The 20,459-nt window shown below is 36.6% G+C and overlaps 1 protein-coding gene and 1 pseudogene across 1 annotated transcript in view; one reads left to right on the top strand and one right to left on the bottom strand.

Annotated features, from left to right (window-relative positions):
* Positions 1 to 1,035: 1,035 nt before the first annotated feature.
* Positions 1,036 to 2,825, bottom strand: LOC145670155 (V-type proton ATPase subunit B pseudogene; annotated as a pseudogene).
* Positions 2,826 to 14,867: 12,042 nt separating this feature from the next.
* Positions 14,868 to 20,459, top strand: part of LOC145678945 (uncharacterized) — a 104,857-nt gene continuing 99,265 nt past the window's right edge. Inside the window, exon 1 of the mRNA XM_081749552.1 lies at positions 14,868 to 15,052. The gene's annotated coding sequence lies outside the window, so the exon portion shown is untranslated. The remainder of the gene's footprint in view (positions 15,053 to 20,459) is intronic.

The raw sequence follows: 20,459 nt of genomic DNA, 5'->3' as shown, positions 1-20,459 counted from the left end.
AATAGAAATCAAAAAATGGCAGGTAAAATAGAAAAACAAAATAAATAAACTAGGGTTTCTGAACAAATAGATATTAAAATATTTTTTTAAAAAATATAATAATAGCCTATAATCGGTTTACTAATCGAAAAAATTTGCATCCTAAGAAATAAAGTGTTTCATTTTGCAGTTAGTTGTTACAATTTAAATTTTCTGGAAACTTACATATTTCGCAATTCGTACTGGACGACATCTAACGATCTATTTATCATTCTTCAGCAGTAACAAAATGAAACAAAACCATTAACGCAAAACCAGTGTTACACTTTCTTCACACGCAGTTCTGTTAGCAGTTTCGAAAACATTCAAAGCATAAGAAATATTAAAACGAAGTTGTTTTACACCAACTAGCAGTTTATTTTCACTTACGAAAGTTATTTCACATTTTGGCTCTCAGGTGGGCAGGTTGTATAGCCAGAAGGAAAGAAAGTGGGAACGCTTTCAAAGTTTTAACTGGAAGACCAACCGGAAAACGACCATTAGGAAGACCTAGGCACATATGGGAGGACAATATTAAGGTGGATCTCGCAGAAATAGGAATGCAAAGTAGAAACTGGATCCAGTTGACTAAGAGCATAAGTCAATGGTGAGCGTTTGTGAACGCATCACTAAACCTCTTGGTTTCATAGGTTATAGATTTAGTTGGCTAACAGTTCCCAAACCATTCTTATAGACCAGAAGTTTCACACTCAACTCAAATTTCTACGGTATAAGAAAGGTTTTCAAAACATTTATTAGTTCGTGTAATTGCGTTTTATAGAGGTTAACTAGCTCATTTTTTTCATTTATGTCCAGTGTCTATGAGTTATTCTCTTGAAAAAAAAAAAAAAAAAAAGTGGTGTGAGTTTAGCGAAGACCGTTAAGCTGCTCACTTCCCCTATCTACAGTCCGTGCTTCCATCCCATACTTCATCGGTTCCATACTAGAACACTGTTACGTTAAGGGCTAATGTCTAGACAGTTTAAAATGCTACTTTAAAAAGTAAACACACACTCATTCTAGTTAAGAAAGAATATTATTTAAAAACATATATTGGTTTGAAAATTACGAAATGCTTTCATTACATATACTTCCAAATCCTAAATCCATGTGTATTTAAGCATTTTCCTTTTACAGTATTATACATATCTACCGTGGATAAAACTCGTTTAAAATAGGAGTAGAAATTCTTTTCAACATAGTCTTTGGGAAAATCCGCAGCAACTGCCAACAGAGATCAAGAGATTTGAAAATAGTGCGATGTTCCAATGGTCCTTGGGATAAAAAGTTACATTCAAATTTCTTTAAAAATTCATCATATAGCAATTCTTCTGACGTCATAGCGTCTTCGCCAATGACTGCTTTCAACGCTTGCACATCTTTACCAATAGCATAGAAAGAAAAGAGCTGATTGGATACATCTGCGTGGTCTCGACGAGTCATTCCTTCTCCAACTGCAGATTTCATCAACCGACTCAAAGACTGTAGAATATCAATGGGCGGGTATATTTGCTTATTGTGCAGTCTCCTGTCTATGAAGATCTGTCCCTCGGTGATATAGCCAGTGATATCAGGGATAGGATGACAGATATCTTCACCAGGCATTGTAAGAATTGGTATTTGAGTTATGGAACCGTTTCGTCCCTCAATTCTACCAGCACGCTCATAGATAGTAGCAAGATCCGTGTACATATATCCAGGATAACCTCTCCGGGCAGGGACTTCTTCCCTGGCTGCAGATACTTCTCTCAAAGCTTCGGCGTACGATGACATGTCTGTAAGAATGACCAAAACATGTTTCTCACACTGATAAGCCAAATATTCTGCAGCAGTTAGAGCTAAACGAGGTGTTATAATTCTTCCAATTGTTGGATCACTTGCCAAGTTCAAGTATAAACATACGTTATCCATGCAACCTTTCACTTCAAACTCGTGCTTAAAATATCGTGCAACGTCTGAGTTCACACCCATAGCAGCAAACACTATTGCAAAATTGTCCACGTGATCGTCATTTACTGACTTACCAGGAAGTTTGACAAGTTCTGCTTGTCTACAAATTTGTGCAGCTATCTCGTTATGAGGTAAACCAGCAGATGAAAAGATCGGTATCTTTTGTCCCCTTGCTATCGAATTCATCACATCAATCACTGATATTCCCGTTACAATCATTTCACGAGGATACACACGACACTGTGGATTAATGGGTTGCCCATGAATATCCAAAATATCTTCAGGAAGGAGCGAAGGTCCATTGTCAATTGGTTTGCCAGTACCATCGAAGATCCTTCCTAACATGTCTTCCGAGACAGGCGTCTTCATAGTTTGACCTGTAAATGTACACTCCGTGTTTTTCACATCCATTCCAGCTGTTCCCTCAAATACTTGAACAACTGCTTTGGTCCCACAACATTCTAAAACTTGTCCTGTTCGAACTGTTCCATCTGTCAATTGGAGTTTAACTATTTCGGCATACTTCGGGAATTTCACATCTTCAACTATAACTAACGGACCTTTAACTTGTGTTACAGTTTTGTATGTTATATGAGGTTCTAGTATATAATCTCTTGTTACAGCCATAGCATGTTCGAAATATGCTTTATGTGCTCTCCGTTGAGAATTTGATTTGATACTAAATGGACCTTTTGAGCTCATTCTGAGAACAGTAAGTGGAATCTACCAATTCTTATTAATTTGCTAAGAACTTACGTTTATACTTGTAGATCTTCTTTTCATATGTAACTATATATGTATTATCGTAGATAAATCTGTATGTATTTATGTATATTCACTTTTACTACCACAGGATCTTAATGTCTTCGTTTTTCTCTTCCTGACACTCATACAAGTGATGATCTCACAACGCCAATCGTAAATTTCTCTTTCTAGTGCTGTACAAAATACTACATACATATACAAAAAGAAATCATTGCGTAATCTCTGGCTTCCTCATTACAACTATTAAAAGAATAGACCAAAGAACATGGATCATTTCCCCCCTTTGAATAGAAATATCTCCTGCAAGTAGAGGCCCAGATTAAGCTTAAGGGCACAATAATTTGGAAAACGTACAGGTAAAACTTACTATTCGGCGTCGACACATATATTTATACGGAGCAATCTTCTATAGTGACATAAAAAAAAAAAAAACAGTACATAAGAATAGAAAATTTATTTTAAGTTTGTTTGTTCTTAACTTGATCCGTGGATTTTTATTTATTATTAGGCAGCCTTGGGCTATGACCTCTATTCACTTTATTTGTTATAAGTTGTTATTTATCTCTTGATCGATTAGAGACTCTTGATCGATGATCTATTCAGATTTTTAATTATGTTCTGTTGTGTGCAGTTAAGTTAAATATTTCCCTCAAAATAGGCAACACTCATTACAGTGAACGCTCAAAAATTCACATACTTTCACTATTTTCTTCAATATTGTTAAAACAAATACTGGCCAATATTACATTTGGTACAGATGAAGTTGAGACCGAACATTACAACCATGGCTATAAATATTGCGTTTTCTTTCTATTTTTTTAATATCGCCTAATGACTTGAAAAAGCACTATGATTTATGCACGAGGGCATTTGGTCTCGATAGAGGAAGATTGATTGTGTCTGTGACCAGAAGTTTCAATACTCATCTGTCTACGAAAAATTTGTGCTCGCAATGTCACTTTTTTTTTTTTAAAAGAATTGTTTGGAAACTCTGGGAAGACACTTGCGGAAGTAGTCAATTGCAAAACGCAAAATTTGTGTTACTGACGTTATATAGCAAATCCCGAGACCCACAAGAAACGAGGACTCGGTGTTTGACGTGGGCCTCGGTAAAATCACAAAGTCAATATGCAATACCGATTATTGCAAAATGAAATCAGTGTTCGTAGTTTGAGGGAAATTTTCCTAATGTAGGGAAATTTGATAGATAAATTTGGCATAAAGGGAAAAAGGGAGTTTTTCGATTAAACGTGAAAATCCAGGGAAATTCTCGATCTGACAGATCGACCAATATAAATCCTTAAAATTTTCTTTGTTCTTAAGAAATAATCCAATACAATCAGGGATAAAAGTGGATGACATAACACCGTCCCCCGTGCCTATCTTTGCCAATTGTACCCCCGCGTTCCTCCTCGCTTTTACCACTGAACACAATATCAAAAGTGTGTGTATGTCTGTTCAAAGTAGCATAATTTTCACCCACTGTTTGCTGGATGTATTTATGTGTGTTTTTTCTTATAAAAAAAAGGGGAGGAAAAAGTAAAGAAAAAAAATAGAAACAAAAAGCAAATCAACAAAACAAATGTGATTGGTACTTCCTGTAATACAGCTAAATTAGTCTTTACACATAACTTCTGGTAACACTCTGGTGGAAATTGATTTTAAAAAAGAAAAATTTTGTTTCAGTCGAGGGAAATTTTCTTCAAGAAACCTAGGAACACTGCCTGAAATGCAAAGATTGCGTTGCGTTGTAATAATTCGATATTAGGAGTCCCATGTATACGAACAGAGTAAAATACTAATCAAAGTAGAAAGATTGCAAATTCTTATTAACAAAGATGTGAAAGGATAGAAGTGTTATACGAATAAAAACATGTTCTGGTAAAATATGAAAAATACGCATGGAAGAATATGTTGGTAAAATAAAATATGATTCTTTATATTGAAAGAAATTGAACTATTTTCCCTAAAATGAAAGGAAAAGTAACTATTACAATACAACTTATTGTTGAAATGTTGCTCATATCGAGTAAGTAATTATTTAACCCCTCACCTATTTTTAAAGTATATCCAAATGAACATTCCACATTCAGAATTGTGATGCTTGATGTAGTGTTCTAATTTACATGTAATTGTAGAGTAATAGGCAAGAAAAAGCAAATATGAAGACTAATTTTTCTAGCATACGCAAAACTTATAATGCAAGGCTTTAGTGAATGACACAACATTCACTCATTGAGCATACGTCAAATGGAGGTGATTCACCACCAGTGGCGTATTTACGATTTTGTTTCGGAGAGGCATTGCCTGAAAATGTAAAAAATCTGCAAGAGATTTCATATACTTTACTATAGTAAGATTTCGGGGGGGGATTAAGCCCGGAAGCCTCCCTAAATACGCCACTGTTCACCACTAACCATTCTTTACCTGAACCAGACTTTTTTTCTAACTATATCCCAGATAGCAAAAATGACTTGCAACAAATTTGCAGCAGATTTGCAATTCAAGTCTGGCAAACTTGCAGCAGCCTTGTGATGCAAGTCTGCAAGTTTTATACAAGTTTAATGAAAACTTCCTAGTTGACGCTCTTCGAACTTCCAGCACGCCTACAGTACAAGTGTGTGGTAAGTTTGCAAAGCAAGTTTTTTGCAAGGGGTTTACTTCCACAGCAAGCCTGCTGCAAGTTTTCACTTGTACTATAAGTGCACAGCAAGTCGGCAGTAAGTTAGTGCAGGTTTGACACAAGTCTCTGCAAGGATACAACTTGCACTGCAAGTCTTCAGCAAGTGAATGTAGTAAGTCTGCTGCAGGTATATACTTGCATTGCATTGCATGCCTTTTATAAACCGAATATTTACGCTATACGAACAATCACACAGTATATTTTTCTCAACAACTTTGTCAAACAATACACGTTTAAAATATAAATTATCTCTACATACTGGATACTTACGTAATTATCTTAATTATCCACTTGTTTTAATGCTTCACACACTTCGCACCTACTATAAATGGCGGCCTGGCGGCGAAATTTCTAAGATTAGACTTTTTTGCCACCTGTTAGTAGAAACTAGAACTGACACACTTGCTACAAAGTTGCAGCACGCCTCTGAAGCAAGTAAAATCTAGCAAGTGAAAATCAAATTACAACATTTGCGGGTAACATTTTCATAACGCCTGCAGCAGGTGTACAGTGCACGGAAAGTCTAGCAAGTTAAAATCAAATATAGTGAAAGACTTGCTGCAAACCAACATGCTATTAGGGATATTTTGTAAGCTTACATATGAGTAAAAATATAGGCTAAATTGTACAAAATAAGTATCTATTTGAGTATAGCTCAAGTTTTTGGGATCATCGTACATTCATGACTGATACACTTTTCTTTAATCACGAAATCGAATGCGGCATATTTTTTAAATTGGGGCCAGAACTTTTTCTAAAAATTCGTACTTTCTTGCTATATTTTCTGCATTTTTGATGGTTTAGGTTAGGTTAGCTTAGTTTGGGTTGGTTTAGGCTACATTAGGTTAGGGTTTTTGGGTTTGGGGAGCCAGAATTCTTTGCTTAAAATTCGTACTTTCTTCTCATATTTTCGTGTTTTAAATGGTTTAGGTTAGATTAGTTTATATTAATACTTAATTACCCTTACGTAACAACAACTCATTTCTCCTGTAAACATTGTGTTTTCTACGTGATTTTGGCCCCCTTGTTCCAAAATCATCCCGTTTACCGCTATAGATATAAATAAAGCGTGCGAACGTATGCCATAAAAAAGGCAGTGCCAGAAATACCAACCAAGCTGTGCTAGGTCGCCACTAAAAGCAAGAGTTGTATCTAATCACGTAAAAGCAGGCCGAAGCTGGTAAATCCACACAGGAATGCATCCGCAAGGAGCAGGCGGGGTTAGCGATGGTGCGTAAATCCGGAAACGAGAATAGTGCAAACACGCTGTGTTCCTCATGTTACTAGATGTCTTACATGTCGAACAGTTTTATCGTCAGGAGTCATAACACACTGCATTCTCGTAGGAATTCAGGTCATTAAGGGTTCCTTACGGACTGTTACGTGGTTAAAAGCATTCTGTTTGGATACGATTACATACGTTTTCTAACATTATTAGGGATATCACGGGTAAGGCCCAATATATTTTAGTTACAAAAATATATTGTGTAAATTTCACAAATATATGGTCCTCTAAACTGGAGAAGTACCCCATTTGATAACTAACAATGTATTTGTCTTGTAAATTTTGTACAATCTTGCTCGAAATTTTACGCTTGTAGCCAATCTCTAAAGTTTTTATTACTTACTACTACGAAATAATGTTGCAGTTATTATTGTTATCAGTGGCGTATTTAGGGGGTGGCTTCTGGGCTTAAGCCCCCCGCGAAATCTTACTTAGTATAGTAAAGTAAATGAAATATCTTGCAGAATTTTCACATTTCCAGGCCAAGCCCCCCCCCCGAAAGTTAGCAAAGCCCCTCCCGAAACAAAATGGTAAATACGCCACTGATTGTTATTATTATTATTATTGTAGTTTCCAGTCCTCGACCGAAGAATCGAAGTGATCCTAACTACTGTAAGGTAACATCATTAGGAGCTGAATATATGGGAACTGTTTATGTTACGAAATCTGGGAGAACGTGTCAGTACTGGGCAGCTAAAAATCCTATCCATGAGGTAACTCACACTAAATAAGATTTAATTTTAGAATAAAACATTCTTCTTGCTGTTGTTATGTAATCTAATCTTGAAATCAGACTTCAAAGAACAGTAATATTAATGAAAGATTTAGTGTTGCACGATGTGCTTCCAAAATGTGTACAATCGATCCAAAGATATGCAATTTACAACGTTAATCTTCAATTAATTATAATGGATACAGGTCATTATAGAGGCTAGTTTTTCTAGTATTGCCCATATTATATGAAGACAGGTATAAAGCTTCGATTTAGTTAAAGTCTGTTTTATCTTATTTTCATGAATATTGTTTCAGTTTTTACTTGAGACAAGTGTAATTTTTAGACAAAAGAAACTGTAAATGCGTACATGTTTCAGGATGCTAGTTTTTGAATTAAGGTTTATTGTTTTCACGAAAAGACCATTATTTATTTATTTATTTATTTATTCGGAGCTTAGCTGGTAGAAAATATAAATTGTCTTAAGTCTTCATCCCGTCGAAAATAAAATACCGCTAATTTTACATTAATCATGTGATATCTTCAAATAGATAAAAGATAATCGAAATGTGGAACAAGAGCGCCCTAGACAATATTATTTTGCATGAGGTACCGTTATCACGACTTACTTATCTGCTTTCGATTTCGAGCCATTTTGAAAAAATCGGCATTTATTTTTGCGTTTCTAAACAGCTGAAAACATAAAGCCACTAGGTGACTTGTGATAACGGTACCTCAGGAAAAATAATATTGTCTAGTGCGCTATTGTTTCACATTTCAATTATCTTTTATCTATTTGAAGATATCACATAATTAATGTAAAATTAGCGGTATTTTAATTTCGCCGGGATGAAGACTCTTAAACAGATAAATAATGTCAAGTAAGATTCATATTTTCTCCTAAACACTACTTGACGGTAGGGCTTTTCAAATGTCTATGAGCTTTGGTCCAGCGGGGCAATACATAAAATTCACTTAATTCCGGGGGCAATCGTTTACTTTAATTACACAGGCACATACAAAAAATAAAAGTTCTCTGCGCCAGCCCCCAGGGTATTGATTCAATGTATTTTATTACACAGAATCCAAATTTCGAAACTCTATAGGACGACTGACCTTGTCAATTTTGTTTTATGGGCGAAAAATGCTTGTTCTTGCTATACAAAATCGCTGAATTTTTTCGCGTCCATGCCAAGAGCACTGTAAATTACATGGGTTTCTAAATATTGAAATAAAGTCTAGATTTATACCCCAATCAGGGGCAGATTCAGGACGGACTTCTGGGAAGGGGGTTGTAATACTGCTACTTAGAGAAACTTTTAAGAGCTCCAAACTTTGGTATGGGTTTTAAAAATAAGAAAGTTTCCTCTTCTGGGGGCCAATGGCCCCCTCCTGGATCTGCCCCTGACTCCAATGAAGTGTTCTATTTAAAAAGTATTTTAGTAATATTTACAGTTCATATTTCCTATGTCACAGGTTAGGAACAGGGCGGAAATTTTCTTGAACTGATAAAGAGATGCATATTCCAGACGTCACAGTCATTTGAAGAATATAGTAGGAAGTCGAAAATCCTAACTAATTGAGACCACAGGTAGTTCGGATTTTCAAATTGTTCGGATTATCTAAAATGACCAAGAAAATGTCATTTAGGTTTAAACATACTATACGTATGCTCTTTTATCGATACAGTGGTTATAACTAACTAACTAACTCTATGGCCTATGGAACCCGGAGGTTCAATGCCGCGCTCACAAAAGCTCTCCACTGACTTTTATCCTTAGCTAACTGCATCCAGTTTCTACTTTGTATTCCAAGCTCTGCGAGATCCATCTTAATATTGTCCTCCCATCTGCGCCCAGGTCTTCCTAATGGTCGTTTTCCGATTGGTTCTCCAGTCAAGACTGAAACCGTTTCTACTTTCTTCCATTCTAGCTACATGTCCTACCCATCTAAGCCTCCTAGACTTGACGACCCTAACAATATTGGGTAAACCATATAAATTATGTAGTTCCTCGTTATGAAGCTTTCGCCATTCCCCATTCCCTTTCCTCTTGGGTCCGAATATTCGTCTCAGGATCTTGTTCTCAAATACTTTCAGTCTATGTTCTTCCCTCAGAGTAAGCGACCATGTTTCGCAACCATACAGAACAACAGGCATGATTATCGTTTTATATATTTTAAGCTTCAAATTCCTCGACAGAATTCGCGACGACAAGAGATTTTGAACCGAATAGTAACACGAATTCCCTGCTTTCAGTTGACATTTAATTTCTTCGTGAATATGATTTTCGTATGTTAATATTGATCCTAGATATTTGAAACTATCCACTTTATTAAAAGTATTATTTAATATTTTAACGCATTCATAATTTGCTGTATTACGGTCCCGACGCACTTCCATGTATCTAGTTTTCTCTGCATTTACTTCTAAACCCATGTCCCTTCAAGCGTTTAAAAGATCTCTGCATTTCTTTCTATTGTTCTCCTATCATCCCCTATTAAATTTACATCATCAGCATATGCCATAACCTGGTGAATACCGTTCAACTCTAGGCCCTGGTTGCTATCTTTGATTTCCCTTATAGCGTATTCCAGCACAAAGTTAAAAATGGTGACAACGCATCTCCTTGTTTCAGACCATTTTGGACGTGAAAGCTCGTGGACAAAAATTTTCCTACCCGGACTTTACTTTGGGATTCACTTAAGCATATCTTAATTAATCCAATTAGCTTTCTCGGTATTCCAAGTTCTGTAAGAATGTTGTATAATGTTTCTCTCCTAACCGAGTCGTACGCCTTTCTAAAATCAATAAATAGTTGATGTACCGCGGTGTTGTATTCCCACTTTTTTCGAGTATTTGGCGAATATAAAAATTGGTCGATTTCGTCTAAATCCGCACTGATAATCTCCAATAATTTCATCTGCGTATGGGGTCAGTCTTGCTAATATAATATTTGAAAGGATTTTATAGGATGTTGACAGAAGAGAAATACCTCGATAATTATTACAGTCAGTTTTGTCGCCTTTTTTGTGAATTGGAACAATGATTCTTTCTACTCTTGTGGCAATTCTTCCTTGTTCCAGATAAGGAGAATGAGTTTGTGTATCTTGTTCCACAATTTTTCGCCTCCAGCTAAAATTAACTCAGGCGGAATTTCATTTACACCCGGAGATTTGTGTTTCTTTAATTTCTTTATAGCGTTTTCTACTTCTATTCGGTTGGGTTCTGGAATATACGGTTCTGTGGTGTGTATCTGCTTTTCTCCACGCACACTAGTTTTTGGTTGCGTGTTAAGCAAATCGTCAAAGAAACAGTGGTTATACAGTATTAATATATAAAGTAATTACAATACCGTACGTAAGGCTACTTATATTTAATGTTTCTGAAGAACTTGTTCGTACACTAAATTACACTGTTCTTGTAACTCACATCTAAAACTGAACTTGTATAGGCCTAAGGGAAAATAAAAATAAAAATATGTATGATAAACAATTACATATGAATGATCTGTAAAAACACTGACTTCACACAACGCTGACGGATAACCCTATTGTTTGTTTATCGCTAACGCTAAGACAAAATGCAGAAAGCTTCTAGGGACCGCGTTCGAATTTTTGACGTTTCGGATTTTCGACGTTCGGATTATCGACGTCCTATTGTATCAATACACAGAAATATGCGCTTTTAAAAATGTTAGAAATGGGTGACAGCATTAATTTCCAGTAATAATTGTAAACTTTTGTAATTTTATTCTGTATGTAACCACACAAATTTAATTTGGATTCTTTTTAACTTGGATTCTTTTACGGTAAAAAATATTTTGTAAAATGTAATGGAAATTCAGAAGGAGCCTTCTTTGCGAATTTCTCAATATTGATTGGTGGAGGTGAAGAATATGTTTAATACTTATACTGGGTGAGTCAAAAAGAACTTTACAACTTGGAAAGCATATAAATTTATTGAGATAACTTACAAGAACGACAGAGGTGTCAATTTATTTATTTATTTATTTATTTATTTATTTATTTTATTATTTAGAGAAATGAATACTACAGGCAAAGATACGGTACCCATTTACAGTATTCACATAAACAGATAAACATAACAGTAGAATAAATAGACAAGTGATAATTTTAATGAGTGGTTAAGCATCGATTATGGCACTTAAAGAATTTACTACTTTTTAAAATTTAGTGAGGGACATTCCGAATATATCAATACTTGGGGTAACCACACAAAGTTTGTTGTAGAGGTCTCACATGCCCCAAATAGGTGAACTTTTTGTCATATTTGTTCTTAATGTTCTGCAGTGAAATAGGTCAGCTTTTGGACGTCTTCTAACGTTGGGAACTTTAAATTTCAGAAGTTCAAGTAATTGTGACACTTGGATTTTGTTATTTAAAATTTTATGTAGAAGGTAGAGTAACCGAACTTTTCTTCTACTGTCGAGGGATACAATGTTCAGTTGTTTAATTAAACATTGATATGTTTCAAATTTAGGATATATGCCTGTTTCCTTGAAAACTAAGTACCTTGCGAATTTTGATTGAATCATTTCTATTTTACGGCTATATTTTTTACTTGCAGGGTTCCAGATTTCGATAGCGTATTCGAGTTTCAATTTAACGATTGCGTTATATATAATTTTTAATGTGACTTGTTTCTTGAAATCCCTTCCAATTCTTGTCGTATACCCCAGATTTCTATAAGCTTCGCTAACAATTTTTTAAACGTGGTTAGAAAATGTTAGTTTTGTGTCAAAGGTGACCCCGAGGTCTTTAAACTCTTCGATCCTTTTAATATTGACATTGCCAATGCAATAGTTAAATTTTAGAGGTATGTTCTTACGTGAATATGACATCATAAAACATTTATTTACATTAAGGTTCAGATCATTGAGTTGATACCATTTGGAAACAGTATTGATATCATTTTGTAGAGATACCGAGTCATTGACATTACTAATTCATCTCCCGATTTTTAGGTCATCTGCATATAGTAGGCTGAATGAATTTTGCAGGCAATTGGGAATATCATTAATTAAAATTTAAAAAAATTAAAGTGGTACAAGTAATCATCAGTTTGTATACCTCGGTACAATACCTTTTGGCGACGATCTTTAAGATAGGAAGGAAATAAATCAAGTGCCGAATCTGAGAAGTATAAACACTTCAGTTTGCTTAAGAGGACATAATGGTTAACCTGATCGAAAGCTTTACTGATGTCTGTATACATAACATCAACCTGCTTTTTGTCCTCAAACATGTGGCTATAAAGTCAGTAAGAAGAGTTAAGTTTGTAGCGGTGGATCTGCCAAGTAAAGAGCAATGCTGGTTATGGGAAGTATGGGCAGTACGTGCGATAATAGTCGTTTGTAAAGAATACTTTCAAAAATCTTTGCTGGTGCGCTTAGTATGGCCATTGGTCTATGGTTTTCGATTTTGTCTGTTGCATTACACTTAGGAATAGGGCAAACAGTAGTGGTTTTCCACTTTGTCGGGAATTCACCTTCTGCCAAGAACAAAACACTTCGGACGGTATTCAGAGAGAATTCGTTAATCGAAGTTTAGTCACAGACTAGTTAGTAGGCATACTAACTCTTTACTAAGGAAGGTGCACGTTATAGTATTCAAAGTCTACTTTGAGTACAACTAAAAACATGATTTGGGTATGATTAACTTATATAACTTCAATGCATTGGGTGAGGAAAATAAATGTGGCAACTACGGAAAAGTATATGAGCGCATGTGTAGTCTGTATAAATGAAAATATATGAAATACGAAATACGAAATGTTGTGTCGCATGCTAAACCGTGGGTAAAAGATTAGCTTCTGCTCTAGATTTATTAGTCACATGTGATTAACTTTGACAAATACTACGTCCTAATCAGAGACTCCGAATACAATTTTGGTAACCATCCGTTAGTCAACCCCGTAGTATGACGTTAATCAGACGTCAAAACGACTCTGCATAAGGCCCTTCAAGTTTAACCTCAAAGTCTCATTTTGGTTCGATGTGACTGGCGTTCGTGATGTGGCAAACATCCCACCGGATCTCAATTTCTTCCCACACCGGTTCCAGCTAATCAGGCATAACTTCTGCAACGCCAACGCAGATACGATTTCTCAGGTCTGTAAGATTCTCTGGTAGGGGCGAAACATACACTCGAAATCCATAGGTTTCAGCCTGGGGAGCAAGGTGGCCATGTAATTGGATCTGCACAGCCAATCCACCGACGTGGGAAGCGAGTATCAAGTAAATCTCGAACTTCCTTGAGGAAATGAGCCGGTGCGCTGTTTTGCTGGCAGTAATAGGTCACGTTTTGTTCGTCTTCATCTATCTGGAGGAATTAAAAAAAAACTTTACAACATATCAAGATACACGATACAAGTGACACTGTTCTCCATGAAGACGATACAAGTAACACTGTTCTCCATGAAGAAATAAAGACCGGATACATTACTTTAAATTTGTTAAGGGCACAAAATACATTTATCTTTGGACTGCCACGGACAAGTTCAATGATTTGGCGTGGGTTTTCGCTGCCCTAGATTCTACATTTGTGGGTGTTCCCCCATACCCACTGATATGAAGTACACTCTCATCGCTGAAGATAATTTTGTTAAGGAATTATGGTCTTCCTCTTTCCAGACCAACATTTTCACACAAAATTCTACACGAGCAACCTTACCTACGTCAGTAATTTGTTGTACTATTGTAAATATATATTGTTTCAAGTGTAAACGTTTACGAAGCACTCACCAAACGTTATTTTGTAGAATGCCTGTTTCGCGAGATGCAACCCACGTTGATTTTTGGGACTACGACCGGGCGACCTGGCGATTTTACATGACGAACAGAGCAACCAGTCTCAACAAAGTGGTCCCAATAAATTAATTCAAATTGGAAGCTTTTTATATGTCAATTGTACTCAAAAAACACTGGTAGTGATGATTCTTTGAAAAAGACGAAACTCGTTGGTTTAAATTCTGACCACTTAAGCTCCTATTAAACCCCTACAACTGCTTCACGTTCGAAAATATCATTATTTCACTTCTTTTAACCTTCATTTTTAATATTCCTGCGCAAACAGCAGCTTGCGTGTGTATCGGCAGTCCTCTCATTTTCATACCTTCATTCTCACCGTCGTGATTAATCCGATTGGTTAGAAAAGCATGATTAACTAAACAAACTCATCATCATCAAAACGCCGGACACGTATTCTATTTGTTTGCAAACTTACAACAATATAGATTTAATAGGGCGCCAACACTTTTTCGGAGCGATGCGTCGTTTACTCACTTTTCTTTTCTTCTTATTCGTACGGCGCCCTCTTGCTATCAGCGCCCTGGTTACCGCCTCGCTTGCTCCCCTAGCCTAGATACGGCTCTGACTGTGGTAAAGAAACCTTGATTTATTGAGTATATATTAAATGTAAAAGGAAGATAAATATATTTTCTCCTTTGTTCTATAGCCATGGGATGCTATAACAGATGAAACATTCCCAGAAGGTTTTAAATCAGCAGCATGGAATTTCTGTCGTAATCCAACAAAAGAAGATGGAGGTCCATGGTGCTATACACTCGATCCAAATGTGAGATACGAATTCTGCGATATTCCATTTTGCAAATATAAAGGTATGTTAATCAATTAACAAGGATACCGAAAAAAATATATATACTGTTTTTCCACGTACATCTAGATTTATTATATTTAAAAGTTATGAAAATTGATATAAGAAAATTTGTATTATTTATTTATTTATTTATTTTGCCTTTCGGCAGGTATTGGGACTATTGAACTTTTTTCTTTTCAATTTTAGGTTTAAACCTGGGAATGTTTCTTCTACGTTTCTCGATCTTCAGCTTTCTCTTTTAACTCCCAGTATTTTCGTCTATTTTTCAAATCATCCACCAGTTGTGTTCTTCTTCTTCCTATTCCTCGCTTTCCTTCCCTTTTCCTCCTATGGCACTATGAAGAAGACAATTTTTTCGCAAGATGTGTCCATGACAATTGCCTTCCTACGAAGTATGCTGGCTAAAAGTATTCTCTTCTCCTCTATCTGTTTTGAAACATCTTCATTTGTTACTCTTTCTATCCATTTTATCTTCTCCATCTTCCTCCAACACCACGTTTCGAAGCTCTCTAAATATTTCTTCTCTAACTTCCTTAATGTCCAAGTTTCTGAACTATACAGTCCAATTCTCCATATATAGCACTTGACCAACTTCTTCCATGGTCCAATATTAAGCCTGCTAGTTAAGAGTGATCTTTTCTTGTTGAATGCTTCTTTGGCTATGGCAATTCTTCACCTGATTTCTTTCGTGCAGTAAGTGTCATGGCTAAATTTGGATACTCGACAAAAAGTAATAGGAGTCCACTGTACAAATTTACTCTTTAATTTTGTCGAACTCAAATTGATTCCAGTCAATTTTTAAGCAAAACTTTTTTCTCATTTATTAAAAATAAAATTTGGTGCATATGACCCGGGAGTTCAATTCGCAGTGGGAGAGCACAAAAGTTCAATTTAACAATTTTTTACTTTCATTAATTACTCCTCTGTTTTAGCCTAACACAAGAGCGGTTTGGTAAGTATCTTGGTTCGCGTACTAATAGAGGAGTTAACATCTGTATGTGTAGTCATAAAGTTCCCTTTCTATGATTAAATAACCTGTGGTCTCTGGAAGTAATTCGTTATTTGTCAGTTGCTTGAACAGAAGTGTTCCGAGTAATGGTGAAATATCTATAAAACTGGAATTCAATGTGTGGTTGTTTTTTCCTGGTAGAGAAAACAGCGAAGGCAATTAATTAAAGGATTTTACCTACGCGTACATTGGATGATTCATGTACTTTGTATGAAACTGTTTGAGTTTTGGTAAACGAATTTAAGCGTGGTAGAGCAAGCACTCAAGATGCTCTACGTCCTAGAGTAAGGAGTGTATCGAAAAGTAGTTAGCAACATTGTGGGTGTCGGTGTGCACTTTCGAGGCTGCATAGACGGCAAAACCTAGAAGCACCTGGTCAGTTGAAGTCTTGTAAACGGATAGCTGCGTGCTTGTTGCTGTGTTCCGAGTTGAATGGGAAATGTCGCGTGTGAAACGGGAAGTGAAGTGGGAAATCCTGCACAATTGGTGCACCGTCAAAGGCACAACATACAATCAGATAGGAAAAAAGTGTGGGGTTCATTATACAACTGTGAAATCTGTCATTGAGAAATTCGGTGAACATTACAGCTTTGAAGATATACCGAGATCCGGGCGAAAAAGGGGTACCAGAAACCCTGGACTCGACCGTGAAGTTGTGCGGTTGATACACCAAAATCCATCAATGTCTGTGCGGGATTTGGCTACCAAAGCAAGAACGTCCATAGGAACGATTCAGCGTATCAAGACCAGACATAATTTGAAGACCTATAAGAAGCAAAAACGTGCGAAACAAACACCAAAGCAGAGACAGACGGCTCAAACAAGAGTCCGCAAGCTGTATGACAACATCGTAAAGTCACCAGAACGATGTGTGTTGATGGACTCAAAAACACTTCCGGGACCCCAATATTATACTGCACGCAATGCTGGGGATGTATGTGCTGCATAGAGGTACGTTGATGTGGAAAAATTTGGGAAAAAAGTACTGGTATGGCAGTCAATCTGCTCCTGTGGTTTTCGCTCCGGTATTTTTTATGCAGAATCCACCATAAACGCAGAAGTGTACCGAAAGGAATGTCTACAAAAAAGAATGCTGCCATTGTATAAAAGGCATGCAATCCCCCCTTGTTTTGCCCGACTTAGCAACAGCACACTATGCTAAGACGACAGTACGGTGGCTCAATGAACAGAACATCGAGTTTGTAAGGAAACACATGAATCCACCAAACTGCCCACAACTTCGTCCAATCGAAAGATATTGGGCAATTGTCAAACGCAACTTCCGAAAGAATGATAAACCAGTGCGCAACATGGCGGACTTCAAGAGAAGCTGGGGTGCAGCATCGAGGAAATGCACCGTCGAGACTGTGCAACGGTTAATGGCTGGAATTAACAGAAACTACGTTCATATGTACGACGGGACATGTACGTTGTATTTTCTTTGTCATGTAGATACATAGAGGTTCTCTATTAATAAAAATGTGGGTTTGCTTCACTTTTTATCTTTTCTTCTGAATTTCCTGACATATGCAATGTTGCTAACTACTTTTCGATACACTCCTTATCAAAGCGGCTGTGACACCCGAAATCGTCGATAAAGTCCATGATTTGGTTTCAGCCGACAAATGAGTGGAAGTCTGCAAGTTAGCAGAAGCGATAAGCATCTCAACTGAGTGGATTCACTTCATTCTGCGTTATGAAGTGCACATGAAAAATGTTTGCGCAAGATGAGTGCCGCATTTACTCACTCCAAAGCAGAAAAAAAACTTGTCGCTGAGCAAAAATTGACCATGTTGTGATTTGAACTGCTTCCGCATCCTCCCTATTATCCAGATCTAGCTCCTTCGGACTACCATCTATTCCAGAAACTCAAAATTTTACTGAAAGGAGAAAATTTGAGTCAAATCAATGGGTCATATAGGAAGTGAATGAGTGTTTTTAAAAGACTCGCAGAAACTCATTTCTGCGTAAGAATCGTGTAGTTGGAAAACGTTAAGGTAAGTGCGTTGAAATTTGAAGGTCTATGTCGAGAAATAAAGCACGTTATAAAAATTCAAATTGTTTTCTTTAATATCAAACCAGTCTTGTATAAACGATATAACAATGAGATGTTTAGCTTTAAAAAAAATCTGAAATTTTCCGGCAGAAATAAATAATATCTTACGCACCTACATCCAGTTTATTCAACAAAACTTAACAGGCATATCCCACAATTAGAAGGTTTTCTAAAAATTATAAATATATGTTTGGGTCTCGCTTCTGAGACTCTGACATACCCAGAGAGACTAGGTAATCCGCACACGCTCGAAGACCGAGACAGACCCCATGATCCGGTAAAGGAATGAAATATCAGGACTGCAGTGTTACTGCAGAATTTTGAATTGTTGAATGATGTTGCTCATTACTCGAGCTCCAATATGCTTGTCCCAGTTTCACATTTTTAAAGCAATATACCGTGTCTTGAATATTAAAAATAAAAATATAATTTGATGTTTTTTTAAAAATCTTTCCATGCTGAAAAGTAATACAGTGATTTTTTCAGAACAAACCATACACAATGGTTTAACAATACATTGGATTCAGTGGCATCTTTTATATTCTACATGACAATTTTTACTGGTACCCTCGATTAAAACTTTAATGATCCATCATGGAAAAATGTAGCTTATCTTTTCGGTGATTTTCATAGGTTTATACTATGACAAACATGTAGTTATCTTTCAGTGCAATGCTTTGACACACACACAAATTCAAGGATAGTTTCAGAGTTTCTAACCTCAGAGAACAAAATTACCGATTTTCTTTAAAATTATCGTATATTACAAAAAAAAATATCTTATATGTGTTATGCACGTGATAATTGTAGGAACTAGTCGTTCTTTCAGAAAAAAAAATGTTCCGGGGGACACTGCTGGTACTTTTCTATTTATTATTATATTAAAGACGTATTATTTTGGTCTCCTCCGGGGGGCACTCTCAAAGCTCCGGGAGGCAGTGCCCCCCCAAAAAAAAAAAACATGTCTGAAAGAAACACTGGTACAGCGGGGGACACTTCTAAATGGTACACCTTAGCCGCAAATCTCTATATGGCTGTACCATTTAGAAGTGTCCCCCGCTGTACAAACAAGTATAATACTACTTATAATAACAATAATCTATAATAAACGAATCTAGTAAGCTTCAGTTTCGAACTTCGAATCATTATTAACACTACTCTAAACAATAATAATATTTACACCCACTCGTAAATGTAATTGGATTTAAAGAATGGAAGCAGGGTTGCGATTTGCTAATACTCAAATCGTTATTGATTTATTTTAACGGTTATGACTGTCAAAAACCTCAGTCTCTGTGTTTATAATTATTTAATGCACGTCTACAATTTATTTGCATATTGGGAATGAGGTGGCTCAGTGGTAGAGCGCTCACCTCTGTGCATGGGGTCCTGTGTTCAAACCCTGCTCCCGCCAAGTAGGGATGCATTCGAGTCGAGTCGAGTCGAGATTTAAGCCTGTCTCGACTCGTCTCGAGAAAATGTTGTCTCGACTCGTGTCTCGACTCGAAAATATGTTTCTGTCTCGACTCGTGTCTCGACTCGAAAATATGTTTCTGTCTCGACTCGTGTCTCGACTCGACAGTCTCTGTCTCGACTCGACTCGAATTCGAGTCGAGACGTCTCGAAATTCGAGTCGAGACAAAATGTACGAGTTAAAATATACGCACACATCAGCCAGACCATCATGACTACCTACCTAATTGTCAGTATGTCGACTTTTGGCATGGATAAAAACGGCGACACGTCTTGGCATACACGCAATGATCCTTGATAGGTCGCTGGAGAGAGCTGGCACCACATGTGCTCACTCAGGTCACCTAATTCCCGTAAATTCCGGGAAGGGGGGCGATGTGTTCTGACGTCACGTTCAATCACATCCCACAAGGGACATCACTCAAATGTACGGCTCCAATTTCAATGAAACTTTTTTTGGTGATAGAAGGCATGTATGCATCATTACTTGTGATGACAAATTTTTGCCATGGTGCATGTTTTCTATTTTTTTAAATAACTTTTAAGAGTTGTGATGTGGTTATTAGAGATTACTACAGAAGTCCCTTACTACCCTTTGTAAACGGAGCGTTAATGAAGAAAAGTGAAGAAAAACCATGTGGATACATATAAGTCCTGGGGGGAAGTCGTATGGTAGATATGACCTTGATGGCAGCCATCTTGAAATCCGCCATTTTGAATTAAGGTCAAGTTTTCAAAATGGGAATAGGGTAATATGATACATAATTTCGGGCTAGAATTTAATTAGAAAAATAATGGTGAGGTTAGTTTTAAGATACACCCATTTGGGGGAAAGTTACAGGCATATTAATTGTTTTTACTTACTGTGTG

This window comes from Thermobia domestica, chromosome 2 (genome assembly GCF_964235325.1).
Source record: "Thermobia domestica chromosome 2, izTheDome1.hap1.1, whole genome shotgun sequence".
NCBI lineage: Eukaryota > Metazoa > Arthropoda > Insecta > Zygentoma > Lepismatidae > Thermobia > Thermobia domestica.
Note: the sequence above shows the minus strand (reverse complement) of the source record. Positions and strands in the feature narration are given on the sequence as shown.